Raw genomic sequence first — 12,316 nt, 5'->3', positions numbered from 1 at the left:
TTGGGATTTTTTAACTTTGTTTTGTCAAAAAAATAAAAAATAAACCTACATTATGGTAAAATTGATTATTTTAAAATGTAAAACGTGACAGGTGTTATTATGAAACTGATGGAATAATGACAAAAATTACAAGTTGTTTTTTAAAACTTAAAAAACTGAAACAAATTTTAAAACATAAAAAATAAAAGCAAAAATTATTGCAAACTATATATGAACTCGCATAATGCGCTGGTGTTTTAAATTTTAATAAACATAAGTATAAATTTTTCATTTTCTGAATTATAGTTCATAACATGAAGTTTATCTTTTATGAAATTTGATAATTCAATGTGATTTGAGAGAAAGAATTTGGTATCATGTCATATAATTATTTAATAATAATTTATATATATATATATATATATATATATATATATATATATATATATTATTCTAATAAATAGTAGTTTATCTATAAGCTTATAAATAAGGGAGTCAGTTAATAAATTGTTGTTGGATGAGTCTTGTGGATGGAAAAAAATATGATTAAGAAAAAAGATTTCACTAAAAATCATTAGGTTTCCGGACAAAAATTAATAATGAGAAAACAAGTAAATATTCTATATGAATGTCATGATGAAAAGAATAACATTTTTGGAAATTATAAAGAATTTACTTGTACATATTATAGATGATGTACTCATCTTCTCAAAAACTAAAAAGAATATTATCTACATCTTAAACAAGTTCTTTATTTATTTGAAAAATTTGGCCTAATTATTTCAAAGTCAAAAATGGAAATCTGCAAAACTCACATCTCTTTCCTAGGAACAGAAATAGGAAACGGAGAAATAAGGCTCCAGCTTCATATCTCCCAAAAAATTCTTGGTTTCCTAGATGAAATGGAAGATATAAAATCTCTGAGAGCTTTTCTAGGCCTACTTAATTATGCAATAAATTTTATTAAAGACCTAGGAAAATATACTGCTTCTCTTTACAACAAAACATCTTTGACTAGACAAAGAAAATTCAATATAGATGATATAAAATTAGTCCAGAAAATAAAAGAAATGGTTAATAATTTATCATATCTATCTTTGCCACTAGATTCTGACTATTTGGTCATAGAATGTGATGGTTGTGAACAAGGATGAGGAGTCATCCTAAAGAAAAAGAAAAATAAATACAAAAAAATTCATGATGAAGAAATTTGTAGGTATGCTTCAGGACCGATTGCGAAAAAATAGTGGCTTATGGTAGCAATAATGGCTTATGGTAGCCAACAAATAAATACTGATAAAAAATCTCACAAAAGATGGCTTTTATTATTCCAAGAATATGTTTATCATAACGGAATAAAAATAAATTTTGAACACATAAAGGGAATTAAGAATGTTGTTGCTGATATTCTCTCTCGTTTTCTAGGGATACAACAAGATGAAGCCTTGTAAGGTTTCTTATCAAAATATAAAAGCAGAAAATGAAGTTTGGCAATCAAGAATTGTTTCTACTTACAAACGAGTTTCATTACCCCGGTAGGGAAGCTGTCAATGACAAATTCAATTGTCTTATTGATAACATTTGGAATATTCCAAAACATACAAACAATAATGACCAATTTGTCTATTCAGTTAAAAAGGGCATAATTTGCACCCTATACAATTTATGTATAGCAGATAACCAGAGAGTCTCTCTCCTTACAAAAGCCTCTCCTTCTAGAGAAAAGGTTATACAGTTATCAGGATCTCATAAAAGTGTTTATACCAATTTTAAAGACCTTTGCCTTGCAAAGGAGGCTATTCAAAGCTCAATCTATAAATGTTACTATTCGAGGGAAGAAGCTGAGAAAGCCCTTGAATTAAATATCACGGACATCAATAAAATAAAAAAAGGCCCTTGAACCAGAAACCATGACTATAGTCATAAATGCTGACCAAATCAAAACTAGCCATAAAACCTATAAGGACTCTGTCAGCCCAAATATCCCTGAACCAATAAATGGCTTGAGCCTATACAATTTTAAAAAAATACAAAAATTATTGTTTAGGGTACATAGCAACCAAACCCAAATTTCAGGTCTCTACATAGGCATGAATGCCTATTTCAACCAAAAATTTGTATGCGTCAACAAAACCCCTTTCTGCGAAGACAAAACCAATTGTCCTTGCAAAATAAAATTTCTTTTCAAGAAAGCCAAACTAGACCTAGACCAGTTTAAGTCCTTTGGATATGAGGACTTAGCAATTTCCACAAAGAGTCTACTGGACTATGGATGTTTGGAATCAGTCTTGATTCCTCCACCAGATAGATTTGAAGGATTTAACCCTTCAATCAATGAGGCCATAAACTTAATACAGACAGAAATGATGGATTACATTGTCATCAAGATAACAACCTGCCCGAGTAATTTTTTGGCCCAAAATTACCCCTGCCATGTCATGAAACTCCTACCAGAGGATCATAGAAATTTTCCCTGTCTGTTCAATGACGAATATGAGAGTTGGGATGTACAGGGTAACACACAGTACCAATACAGCCTCATGAGGGCACAAATACAAGGGTACCAATAGTTTTTCTCAAAGTCAGACAAACGAGAGTTTGACCTAATAAGAGAAACCCACGACACAAAGCTCTTCCAGCCATCATACAATGGGAAGTTTTTTATTCCTTTCTCGGTTGATCACAACAACAAATTGGTGCAATTCTTCCAAAAAGAGAAGAAAGATAAAGAAATTTATGAAGCCAGTGGATGTCATGGACAACAAACCTCTCATTTTCCATCCACCGATCTCTCAATGGAAGACTTATCAGACATTTTCTATTCTGGAAATATCCAAGACGAAGAAGATGTTACTATTACAAAATCAACAAAGAGCTGAAGACAGAAGCATCCTGCCAAAAACACAGCTGTAAATTTAAGGCGCGAATCTTTACTTTTTCTAAGACTCAGACACTGAGTCTATCTATAAAATTTTGCTGTAAAATGGGCCTTGCAACAAAGTAAATGAATAGTAAATTTATTGTTCTTGACTGAAGGGGCCTTTTGTTGTTTTCTTTCCGTTTTCTCTATATAAAGGCCTTTTGGCTCAGTTGTATGTACACTGGAAAAACACTAGAAAAACTAGTGAGAGAGACTGAAAGGAAATAGTTTGTAATAGTGATTTATGCAATAATATCACACTTCTTCTCGGATCTTTCCCCTCTTCCCCCTTTGATTTCTCCGATAAATTGTAAGTATGATATCTATTATGTCTGGCTAATCTCTTCGAAGGCACCCTCAAGGGACCTTAGTTACCTTCATTTAGAAAATGCGAATATGATTTAGAACCTAGATGTTTTACTTTACTCTTAAAACTTTTCGTCTCTTTTTGTCTTTGTTTTTCGAAAACCTGAGATTGGTAAGCTTGCAAAGGTGTACCCTTGATATTTGCTTTTGAAAAACAATGGAAGTCCTATAAGGTTAGGCTGGTGCCTGGAGGAAAATAAGATCATCGTTGTTGGACAATTGGCCTCATAAATTTTAAGAAGGGGGAGTTGAAATAAGATTTCGTTGACTATCCCTAATTGAAATTTTCCCTTTCTTAAATATTTCCCAGATTCAATTATTTCTTTGTTAACAAGTTACTGAAATAATGAATGAAGGAAAATAACTTGCGGAAATGTAAAGACAACAAAAAGTAAAAGAGATAAGGGAAGAGAGAATGTAAAATCGGATTTATCTTGGTTCGGCCACAACTTGTGTCTACATCCAGTCCCCAAACAACCCGCTTATGATTTTCACTATCCTTGTAAAATCCTTTAAGAGCAATGAATCACAAAGGAATCCCCTCCTTTGTGTTCAGTGATTACATCCAAGAAGTTATGCCCACTTCTTGCAATGAACCCAAAAGCGGTTAGTCTTTTGAGTCCAGTGATAACAACCAAGAAGTTGTACCCACTTCTTGCAATGAACCCAAAAGCGGTTAATCTTTTGAGTCCAGTGATCAACCAAGAAGTTGTACCCACTTCTTGCAATGAACCCAAAAGTGGTTAGTCTTTTGAGTCCAGTGATCAACCAAGAAGCAAATCCTGCTTCTTGGAATGAACCCAAGGAACGTTGGTCCCTTGTGTTCAGTGTTCAACCAAGAAGACCTTCTCTTGAAAATAGTCACCAAGAGTAGGTCTCTTGAAAAGCTTTTTTGTAAGAATGGAGGAGGAGAGGAAAATAGAACAGCACAAGTTTTTACCCAATGAACTTTTCTTGACAAAGCAAGTATTGAACAAAAACTCTTAGAAAGATGTTGAGAATGAATCAATAAATCGTTATTTCTGAAATTCGTGCCATGGTCACATATTTATAGTCATTTGATGGCTCTTGAAGAAATCATGTTAAAAGTTGTGACTCTTGGTAATTTCTTCAAAAACTAGTCACTTTAAAAGTTGTGACTCTCTTGAAAACAAGTCACTTTAAAAGTTGTGACTCTTGGCAAATTCTTCAAAAAACCAGTTACTTTAAAATTATGACTCTTGACAATTTATTTTTCAAAACCAGTCACTGGTAATCGATTATCATTATAGTGTAATCGATTACGCATTAACAGTTGTGACTCTTCATGTTTAGATTTGAAAACCAACGTTTAGAAATACTGGTAATCGATTACAAATGTTGTATAATCGATTACACAAGTTTGGAAATGTTTTATCACAAGTTGTGACTCTTGAAATTTGAAATTCAACTTTCAAAAACATTGGTAATCGATTACATGCCCATGGTAATCGATTACTACTTTGTAACACAGTTATAAAACTGTTTGGGCTTCTGGTAATCGATTAATGCCTTATGGTAATCGATTACCAGAGAGTAAAAACTCTGGTAAAAGATTTTTCTTTGAAAAATTCTTTTGGACAAATTTGTGTTATTCAATCTTTTATTTTGAAAAAAATCTTTTTATACTTATCTTGATGTTTTTCTTGAAGTTCTTGCATATCTTGAGTCTTCTCTTGAATCCTCACTTGAATTTTGATTCTTGATTGAATGACTCTTTGATTCTTGAAACTTGCTTGTATCTTGATTCTTGACTTGAGTCTTTGGCATTATCAAAATAAGCTTGGAAGCTTTTCTTCCACAATCGTAAGACCAAAAGAGTATGGGCCGGTAGGCATGGCAACGGGGTGAAACGGGGACGGGTATTGCATTTCCCACCCCCGCCCCCGACTTTGTGACCAATCCCCAACACTGCCCCCGATCCCCGTCGGGATTAAAAATTACATACCCATCCCCGTCCCCGTTAGGGGTTGGGTTTCCCCGCCCCCACTAGTATTGATTAAAAATTTTTAAAAAAGAGAAAAAATATTGTAACTTATTGAAAAAAAATAGAAAAAAAATGGGGCTAAAAAGTAGTTACGTAACAAAAAAAACAATAACAAAGTCAAATTTAAAATATGGGATCATTATCATAATTTTAAAAATTACTAAAATAAATCAATCAATTCAATTAAAATCATAAAATTTGGGTATTGCATGAGGAATTAAGGACATGCATATTTATTTTCCCCCAAAATACAGTACCATCTAAATATATGTTGTCCCAACAATAAGTAGCATATGATTCTGTTTAGCAAAAAAAAAAAATACTAATATACTATGTTGGTTGTCATTCAACATGTTTCATTCTGTTTAGCATATGATTCTGTTTAGCAACTTAAACATGTTTCATTCTTTCAAATTACATAATAAAAAAAGAAATAACTTAAATTGTTCTGCAAATAAATGTTAATCATTCTTCCAAATTAGTGACATCAGCAGCACCCATCATTTCACCTGCATAAAAGAAATAAAAATTAGAACAAAAGCTTATATTATATAATAATAAAAAAATGAAATTTAGAACATTATTTACCTTCATCATCTGAAACCATTTCATTCATTACAGTAGCACATTCAGCAACAACTTTATAACTCATAGAACCTATAAAAATACATTACAAGTATTAGTTCTTGAATAAACACAAATATCAATTTAACAACATATATGAATGAGTTTGATCAATTGGTGAAGGTGAAGGAGACTCATTAATTGGTGAAGAAATAGGGTAAATTCCTTATGATGAAAAACTAATATCTTCCATTCTGAAAAGAAAAAAATACACTAATACCATAAAAAAATTTTCCCAAACAAGTAGTAATGTATTAAGGAAATAAGAAACCGGCTGTTGTTAGTATCAATCAATACATTATTATTTCTATTGTTTGTGACTACTTGCAAAACATTTTTTATTCTTCAATCTACTTAAAAAAGTTGTGCAAAGGCAAATAATATGAGTGAATGAATGAATGAAAGAACACCATTTTTGTACTTCCTTTTAAGCTAGCAAAATAGAAAAGAAAAACATGCATCATAGAACATAAAATAAGAATTATTTCTTCTAAAAAGAAGTTCCATATAAGAGCCATTAATTTTGAGCGTTTTCAAGCCTACAAGGATATGGTCTAACACTAAGGTTATTTAACGAGAATCATTTACCTGCTCCAGAGCCAAAAAGAATAAAGAGGCATGGTACTTGATGAGTTTTGTCATTGTTTTGTTTTGTTTTATTTTTAAAAATAGCATTTATTAAGAAAGGAGATACCGAGAATAAGACATCCTCCAAGACTAAATTAACCAAGAGAGAAAGGGGAAAAGCTAAGAACATGAAACATGTAACACAGCCTGCATTGATGTTCAAATTAATTAGCATTATTACATAGAGAAGTGGTTCAGCTCCTTCAAAAATGTAGTGCAGTGTTGTGAACACTTCAGAGAGTAAAGAACAAGTGGATGAGCAAATGAAATAATTAAGCGAATAGATTTGTATAATCCTCTTATTGTTTTATTTGTTGTACTCTACAGAAATCTAAACAATTGATTTCTCCATCAAATATTATCCACTCTACACACTTTACTCTCTAAAATACACCTTATAGCTTTAATTTCCTATTTTCTAATATTCTATTCATATTCACTAGTAAAATTTAAAATAAAACAGGGGAGATCAATATGTCTTCCAAACATAAATAAATACCAAGGTTACTTCTATTTTCTCCTTGATGTTTCTCAGTATCATTTTTAGTCAAAAAAATTAACATTGCAAAACTCAATTTCTTTACAATCACATCAAAATTTGCATTTCTGATACAAAACATCTTATATCATCAAAGGAAATTGCTATGTTTCTGCATTTTGATTCTTAACCGAGCCTTAAGAAACTCTTTCAAAATTCATGTACAAGTACAACAACAAACCAATTATATCCCAAGTAAAAGTATAGGTGACCAAGTGGGCAGAGTAAAGTGTTCAAAGGAACAAAGTTAAAAGGAGATAAATAACCAATCAATAAAAAGGAATGAAGTAATACGAAAAGTGGACAGCATCTCAAATTCTCAGTTGGTTAAGAGAGAGGGAGAGAGAGAGACCTTGGTGTCCTAGTCTATGGCGGAATCGAGATCGAAGAGTAGATCGAAGTACAGGAGTGGCAACTCCAAATCGGCAACTCCAAATCCCAAATCAGTGAATTTGTGAGAGACGGAGAGAGGTAGGTAGAGTGAGGACTGAGAGTTGCAACGGCGCAAATTAGACTTTAGGAATTAGGTTTTTCAAATTATAACAAATCTCGGGCGGGTCGGGGTCGGGGTTGGGGCGAATATCAATAATCTCATACCTTCCCCTGCCCCCGTTTTAGGTTATCAGGGAAACCCCAAATCCGACCCCGAACCCGGTCAATGTGGTTTTTATTGGAATTTTGGATTGATAGCAGAAACAACTTTTTCATCAAGCTCTATACCAAGGAAATATCGAGATAAACAATTTTTGCCAAGGAACCATGTTGATAAGAACTAGGCTATGTCACTCAAAGCCTCTTATTATTCTTGATATTGTTGATCAACTAGAAAAATTGGCTTTCGACCCTAGATATGTAGGTGCTGGGAGTAGTAGAGTCATCATAATCTCTAGAGATAGACACATTTTAAGAAATTATGGAGTGAATGAAGTTTATAATGCTAAACTCCTAAATACGCATAAAGCTCTTCAATTATTTTGTAGAAAAGCTTTCAAATCTCATGATATTGTGAAAGATTATGAATGGATGACAAACCAAGTATGTTAGTGGCCTTCCTTTACCAATTAAAGTGTTGGGGTAGTTTTTGTTTGATTGAGACATTTGTGAGTGGAGAAATGCATTGGCTAGACTAAAAGGAAATCCAAAGATACCATGTATATATTGTGAATAAGTTTTGATGGATTGGAAAAAAATAAAATTTTCTGCATATTACTTGCTTCTTTACCTATGAATATAGGATAAGATAGTGAGGAAACTTCTAGCTTTTCAAGGATTTTATCTTAACATTGGCATGAAAATTTTCATTGAAAAATCACTTATAAGTTGCTATTGTTGGGGCGAAATTCATATGCATGACGTGCTAAAAGAGTTGGAAAAGAGTATTGTCTTAAAAAAATCACCCAAGGTGTGAATCATGCATGTTTTGATGATGTCGAAAAGAAATCACTTGATAATGATTGTCATCATCAAAAAGGGGGAGAATGTGAATGTATGTATACATGATTTTGATGATGCCAAAGAAACGCGCTTCTCAAGTTTTATTCAAGACAAGAATCTAAGATATCCAAGAAATTCAAGATATATGATCAAGATAATTTCTAGAGTCTTAGGAAGAAAATTCCAAGTTGAAACAGCAACAGGTTTGGCCAAAGGATTTAACTTAAAATGTTTTTTTAAGGAGTTTTACTTTCTGGTAATCGATTACCAAAAGATGTAATTGATTACCAGTGGCCAATGTGCCTTCTGAAAAGCTTTTAAATGTTTTAGAAAACATGTAATTGATTAAACATGACTTGTAATCGATTACCAGAGGTTTGGAACGTTTTAAAACAGCCTTAAAGAAATTTGAATTTAAATTACAAGTTATGTAATCGATTACAATGAATTGGTAATCGATTACCAGTCTTAAAAATTCAAATTTCAAAGTGAAGAGTCATAACTCTTTAGATAAATAGTTGTGTAATCGATTACACCACAATGGTAATCGATTACTAGTGAGAATTTCTGAAAATGGTTCCCAACAGTCACATCTTTTCATTTAACTTTTGAATGGTCATCAAAGGCCTATATATATGTGACTTGGGCACAAAATTTTCTTAAGAGAGTTTTTCTTGAATTGAAACGTCTTATCCTCTCAAAAAGATTCCTTGGTCAAACACTTTCATATTCAATAAGGAATCTTGAATGATCTTCAATTGTAATATCCTTCTCTTAAAAGAGAGAATTATTCTTCTTCTTCTTAATCAAAGAGATTGATTAAGGGATCGAGGATCTCTTAAGTTGTAAGGATTCTTGAACACAAGGGATAGGTTGTCACTGCGTGGTTTAGACTTTGTAAAAGAATTTTACAAAGAGAATGAAAAATCTCAAGTGGGTTACTTGAGGACTGGACGTAGGCACGGGGAGTAGTCGAACCAATATAAATCGAGTTTGCATTTCTCTCTTCCCTTATCTCATTTATTTTGTTGCAATCAATTTTGTCTTGCATGTTTAAAGAACATTATTAAATTAATTGTTGTCTCTTCTTCTGCATTCTGAGTCTATCATTTAGAAGGAGGTTTAAAGTTTGTTAGTAGAAAATTAATTCACCCCTTCTTAAGATAACTGAGGTCATTTGTCTAACACTAGGAACCAATAAAAAGGAGTAAGTTATGGGACTACAAAGGTCTCCAAAAAGTCATGATAAAGAATAAGGTAAAGAGTTTTCAATATTATAAAATCTTATGTTTTAATTTTTCCAAAATCTATAAACTATTAAAAAAAACCTAACATTTCTTTACTTTCTACAATACTTTAGGAAGCCAAAAAATCTTGAAGCCTTAGTTATTGAAGAAAGTCCAGAAGAATTTCTAGAAACAATGTTGATTATGGATGCTCTATCAAAAAATACATGAATCACCTTAATTTGCCTGTTCTTAGGGATGTGAATTTTTTAGTAATCTTCGATCATCTTTCTAATGAATTAAGATATATGTTTTGGGAAAAATATTCTTTCATGTGTTTATCATTAGGTTTTCATCAAGAGAGGCTAGTTGAACTAATCATGCCTTACAGGAATATTAAACAATTAAGGGCAGCACAAAGATACTATAATGTTTTATTTCAATTTCCTTGTCTTTAAATGAATAATAAGGTAAAATATCTCTTATTTTTTAACTTTCGATAAGTTAATTAAAAACACAAAAAAGCTTAAATGTCATTAATTTTGTCTATTATTTTTAACCAATTTTTTAAAAAAATATTTTCTTATTTTTGTAAAAGAAAATTAAAAATTAATTGATGGTAATTTTCCTTACTTTTTTTTTTTTACAGTATCTGCCTAATTTGAGAATTCTATATCTAAGTTACTCAAAAAATCTTATTGAGATGCCAGACTTAAGAGGGGTCCCACATCTTAAGAGGCTTCATCTTGAAGGATGGGTAGAATTCATGTGGATTGATTCATCCATTGGTATTTCGGAAGAGCTTAATTCTATAATTTTGAAAAATTGTAAAAATCTTCACCTTGAACTCAATATCATTTTTGGGCTCAATTCTCTAGTGGTGCTAGATCTCAAGCTGTTCAAAATTGTTTAATAATCATCCTTTACAATTAGAAGCTGATGAAAATAGAAGTGTCATTCAATTATCAGCATCCTCTGTAAACGAAATGCTGATGTTGCCTTTCTATTTCTTTTCCTCTTAGAAACATGAATAGGTTTGTTGGTTTCTTATTTGTCTCGTTTCCCATGTTTATATCATCTACTTCAAATCCTTGACGCTATTGAGAACTTATATTCTTTGGGGGAAACAAATTTGTGACACTACCTAATGCCATTAAGCAACTTTCCAAATTTCAAAATCTAAACTTGTCTCCCGTTAAACAAAATGTGGTTAGTTCAATAAGGATGGACCTGTTTCCTGTCATGGACGATCAAAATTGGATACGCGTTGGTTACTTTGCAGTATTTGTGGCACATGATGATCCAAAGAATAATTACGGTAATAGTTGGGTACCCGATTATTGTCATCATATCGCATTTGGTGTTCGAAATGTACAACATAGGTGTTGCCCCTGTTTTGACGTACCAATTCAATTCAAGAGGGATTTGGTGAGAGTTGGATTCGAGCACTTGTTAATAATATTTTTCACTCAAGAATATCTCATTAATCAACTAAGGGGATGTGTAAGTGGAATGCATGATCCTGATACAATGGAATTCGGATCCATCAATAGCTTCAATCAAGGTTTCTATTTGGAGATGAAAAATTGTGGGTCTTTGGCTATTTGAGGAGGATCTTCAACAATTCAAATCAAACATGATGTTCACCGGAAATTCTTCATCCAGGAAGCACAAACTATTAACAAGTAATTAACTTTTAACAACACATCATTGAGTTATCATGGAATGTGTGATAACGGTTAAATAATTGTGAATTAATAGTAGTTAAATAGTCAAATTTTGGCTTAAAATTAATTATTTAGCCGTTATTTATAATTAAAAGTTGAAAAAATTAATTAAATTGAATTTCTGGTTGCAGATACGAAAAATGATGTTACATTAAGCAAAAAAGGCAACAGAAATGAAGAGAAAGAAAGAATTCTGAAGCAGGCCCAGCCCAACAGTGGCGCTAAGCGCGCAGAAGGCGCTAAGCGTGGCGTTAAGCACGAAGGAGCAGAAACCGTTACGCGCGCTAAGCTGGCTACGCGCCCAGTGCGCGATCCAACAGAAGCACAGGCTAAGCCTGCAGGGAGCGCTGGGCGCGCGATCCGAACGCGCTAAGCGCGAGGTGTCGCGCTGAGCGCGACTACGAAGGTCCAGAAGCCCACTTCAGCAACTATAAATAGAGAGCCAGTCCCAAGGAATCATCACCTCGCCTCAGAGCACTATTCTCAGCACTCCAAGCCTGAGCTCTCTTCTCTCTCTATATTCTTTGTTTTATTATTCCCATTCTTTCTTTCACCCCCAATTGTAAGCCCTCAATGGCCATGAGTGGCTAATCCCCTAGCTAGGGCCTGGCAGGCCTAAAAAGCCAACGATGTACGATGTGCTTCAAAAAGTTATCAATGCAAAAGGAATTTATTCCAGGTTTTTCTGTTCTAATTATTTTCTTGTTATCTTGCATTCGTTCTTAGATTTCTTTTGGGTTTTATTCGCTCGAGATAGGGTATTTCCTAATAAGGGTTTAAGAATTAATGCATGCATTCGTTTTAGGGGTTATACACTTGGGAAAGGGTAACACCTAATAGAACATCTTAAGAAAAGAATCATTGGGTTAG

The 12,316-nt window shown here is 32.8% G+C and overlaps 1 long non-coding RNA gene across 1 annotated transcript; it reads right to left on the bottom strand.

The window, feature by feature from the left end:
• Window positions 1–5,556: 5,556 nt before the first annotated feature.
• On the bottom strand, window positions 5,557–7,554 carry LOC114379257. Its single transcript, XR_003659452.1, has 3 exons — window positions 7,412–7,554; window positions 5,859–5,927; window positions 5,557–5,779 (listed from the first exon to the last, which is right to left on the bottom strand). It is a non-coding gene; the product is annotated as an uncharacterized LOC114379257 (long non-coding RNA).
• Window positions 7,555–12,316: the final 4,762 nt, after the last annotated feature.

Source organism: Glycine soja, chromosome 12 (genome assembly GCF_004193775.1).
Source record: "Glycine soja cultivar W05 chromosome 12, ASM419377v2, whole genome shotgun sequence".
NCBI classification, from domain to species: domain Eukaryota; kingdom Viridiplantae; phylum Streptophyta; class Magnoliopsida; order Fabales; family Fabaceae; genus Glycine; species Glycine soja.
The sequence above is the reverse complement of the archived record's forward strand: the minus strand, read 5'-3'. Positions and strand labels throughout refer to the sequence as shown.